The sequence below is a fragment of the Scaptodrosophila lebanonensis genome, unplaced genomic scaffold (genome assembly GCF_003285725.1).
Source record: "Scaptodrosophila lebanonensis strain 11010-0011.00,11010-0021.00 unplaced genomic scaffold, SlebRS2 tig00000096-arrow-pilon, whole genome shotgun sequence".
NCBI lineage: Eukaryota > Metazoa > Arthropoda > Insecta > Diptera > Drosophilidae > Scaptodrosophila > Scaptodrosophila lebanonensis.
Genome location: NW_022060567.1, coordinates 4,520,593 through 4,524,520, shown reverse-complemented (window position 1 = coordinate 4,524,520; position 3,928 = coordinate 4,520,593). Strand labels below are relative to the sequence as shown.

General features: G+C 40.2%; 1 long non-coding RNA gene across 1 annotated transcript; it reads left to right on the top strand.

The window, feature by feature from the left end:
* The first annotated feature begins 589 nt into the window (after window positions 1-589).
* On the top strand, window positions 590-1,252 carry LOC115627646. The gene is made up of 3 exons (XR_003995720.1): window positions 590-653; window positions 737-1,050; window positions 1,153-1,252. It is a non-coding gene; the product is annotated as an uncharacterized LOC115627646 (long non-coding RNA).
* Window positions 1,253-3,928: the final 2,676 nt, after the last annotated feature.

Sequence of the window (3,928 nt, the reverse complement as noted above, 5' to 3'; positions counted from 1 at the left end):
AGTACAAGTCGTCAATATTACGAGTACTTTATTGGTCGACAACAATAAGTAAAATACTATGACAGTCTCTCTTGATATATAAACATTTTTTATTTCAAACACCTCTGTCGATTTTCTCCCTAATATTAGATTTTTTCCCATGGAAAGTTAATTTTTTTAAAACGTCGATGTCTTTTGCGATGCATCGACCATTTTTTATAAAGAGACATCGGTGTACATCAACATCGATGTTTTCCCATCGACTTACATTGCGCAGAGGTGCTTCAATATCGATATTTGTACGCTTCTCGCACTGCCGATAATTTCGATTTGTGGGCACATTAAATAAAGAAATCAAAATAATCTCCAACCGTATTACGTAAGAAAAAATACATATATAGGATTCATCAAAAGTTTTAACAATTTATATTCTCACGACTTTTAGTCCTACGATATAATCAAAAGAGCAATAAGTATCGATAGTAAGAGACGCGCGATATATTAAAGAATTTATTATCGGTCATCTCTCATTTTAGATCATCCTATTTGCCAAGATACGGTGAAAGATACGGTCTGCCTCGTCAAATAAAGTTGTTGAAAAATAATTTAGAAAAATGAAGCGCATTTGCAGTTCTTGCAGGAGATTATTCTTTGGATTTTTACTAACATTCAAGGTATGAAATTATATGAATTACAGCTTCCGATTGACTCTACATATGTACATACATACATGTGTATGTGTGTGTATATATTTCAGTACAAGGGCCGCAACGTGGCCGCGATAATCAAAAGCGTGCCGCGCATGAGCAACAGCACTTGGCTGTTGGAAGCTGATTCCACTTCCCTCTTTACCGGATTGTGTCACCTGCTAGATCAAGTCAGGGATTTAAATGTTTTGGTCGAACTTCGTCAGTGGCGGGCGATGTACAATCCTTCCGAGGGAATCGTGATGCGCGTTAAAGTTTCTGACGCTACACGAGCTAACGGCAATACCATCCGTCTAATGGTGAAGGTTAAATATTTGGCCAAGGAAAATGGGAAAGCACCGGAAAGCCGTTATTCAAACGGAGGGTATGCAAACTTTATAATTTGCTTCATTTTGTTAGCAATCGAGCTCACATACATACATACATACATATGTATGTATGTGCGTACAAATTCTTTTCGTTATAGTGGCCCCGAAGACCCTGAAGCACTGCAAAAAAATGATGATATGCCATCGAATAGTAATGGAGCTAACGGCGCAAACTAATGTCTCTAACAATTAAAAAAAGAAAAAACTTGAACTTTAAATGTAGATATTGAAGAAAACCTTTGGTTGTTCAGATATGTACATACATTTATGACAATTAATAAATATTGAATATACATATGTATGTAGCTATATAATTTTTATTTTAATGTTTCCCTCCGGCTATCCGTCCTTTAGCTTCTACAAGTACTATACCAGATACGGTGGCGGCTCATATTTTCTTATTACGATATAATTCCCGTATGCTCGGATTACAATCAAATTGAAAGTGTAGGTAAAATATAACTTATTTATTTATTATTTAGTTAGAAATTTGCATTTATTCATTTCATTTATGCCTTTATTTAGTGTTTAGCTATTGTATTGCCACGCCCCAATGTGGGTCATCTGGGTGTACAAATGTGCATATGGTCAATATCGGGTATTGCTCCGTTTCCGCTGCGATAGCGTAATCACCCCGCCAACCCAAAAATGACCGAATGGCGCTTTTGTTGTTGCAGCTGCCGCTGTGCTGGGTCTATCGGGCAGCAAGCGACTGAGACCGGCACCAGATCGCCGCTATTATCCTCGGCATTGGGCCCGAGACGTGGGTCGCTCGCATATCCTTGGTAGATAGCGCCGCTGTTTCTGATGCTGCTGCTGTGGGTGTGCGTTTCGCCCCAATTGGTGGCTGGTGCTGCTGCCCATCTGCCTGCTGATGCAGGCAGCATTATTTGATGTGCTTGCAAAACAAATTGCCACTACTGCCTAGCGCGTGTAGCTGCCCCTGGCCACGACCATGCACGGGCGCCTGCGCCGCAGCAGCTCAAATGGTTGAGACCGGTGTTGCTTTCCGTGGCTTAAGGCGCTCATGTCGTCGCTCCATCTCGGCCAAAGGCGCTTGTGGGCTGCTGTCTGTCAGCCCTGGCGCTGTGGCAGCATTGACGTTGCGCATACATAGGGCCTCCTTGTCCTCCAACAAATTAGCATGCAAGTCCACACGATCTTCATCTTCATTCATCACTTCAAAGAAATTCTTAAATTTCTCCGAAAACAAGGCCGGGAACTCTTCTTGTCTCGCATCAATTAGCATTTAATGAACGTATTCCCCTATTTCTGTAAATAAGAAATGAGAGTCGCAGATAAACCAGGCGAAGAAGAAACAAAACAAAATTCAAAGTTGGAGTGCGATCATAAGCTGGCTGGCACAAAACTCTAGTACGGTGTTCCCAGCCTCAAAAAAATTACCATGTGAACGGAAAAAAAGTTTACTACTCAGCGACAATATACGTTGACAAGACATTCACAGTGAGAAGCAAACTTTTAACTTTAAAGAACCATTCCAAACGTTTTGGTCAATGATTGCACAGTATTTACAAGAAACTCTTCACAACATTTTTTCTGCTAAATTGGATGTGGTAACACAAGCAAATTCTTATGCTCGAATGTGTGCACAAAACAAAAAAAGTGCTGTCTTATGTACAGAAAAGAAGTTGGAAAGTAATTACACCTCTAAACCGAAACCTATTCTTTTTTTGGACGTGCGTGTACCCCAAATTTATACGAATACAACGGCAGCGCCGGGTGGCGGAGCACGCGGCTATCCGATTGGTAAAATGAACAAGCCCAAACCAAAAGTTCAGCAGACCAGATGACCAGATTTGAATTCAAATTCGCATCACTGCCGTAAGCTTAATATTTTTTACTAAGAATTGCGAATTTTGTATTTTCTTGTATTTTGTACATATTTTCTTACACTAGGTCGCTCACTACCAATATATAGTAGACCAGAGCTGCAGCAGTTAGGCGTAGACAAAATAAAAGGGGTACAGGCACCTTAATAGGCCGCGCCTTCAATGGGCGAGGAAATATTCGCAGACGCCCCAATTGTGTCAATTGTGGTCAACCAGGGATTTCAGCTGCAAACCTGTCGCTGTAAGTTGCAAAATACTCATTCACAGTACAGCTACTATTTTAAATTCCACCAGGCTTTGTTGCTCCATAGAAGCTATTTACCGTATTAGAAGGGAAAACCAGCCAAAGATGTTACTGATTCCACATAACTATAAAAGTTTCTGAAGTAAGCGAAAAATTGGAAACACGGTGAAAATAGATGCATATAATATTGAGGCAACCCTAGGAGTGGGAACTTTCGGGCACGTGGTCAAGGTCTGGGACACAAGGGATAATGAAAATAAATCTCTAAAGATTTTAAAAGATAAGGAAAATGCCCCGGCAGCTCTAATGGAGATTAAGGTTTTGTCCAAATCGGTGGAAAAGGATCCATATCACGATAATTTTTGCATCAAAATGCATAATTCCTTTAACATAAAAGGACATATTGGCATAGTTGCTTTTCAGAATGAAAAAGTAAACTTGACCTGCCTAGAGCTTATGGGGACCTGGATACCAAGTTTGGTAACTATAGCTGTTGTACCTTCTGAGATCCTTGCGCTCATACAGACAGACGGACGGACGGACACACGGACATGGCTATATCGACTTGTCTTGTCATCCTGATCAATAATATTTATACTTTGTCTGCCACGCCCCCTTCTGTGTATTATATACATTCGCACTAATATACTAGTATACTAGTATACTCTTTTACCCTTTGGTACAGGGTATACAAACTATCAAAGTTTATAACGTTCGATTCTATAAAACTACATATGTACATCCATATGAATGTTATTTGACGCAGCAGAGCATGAAGCA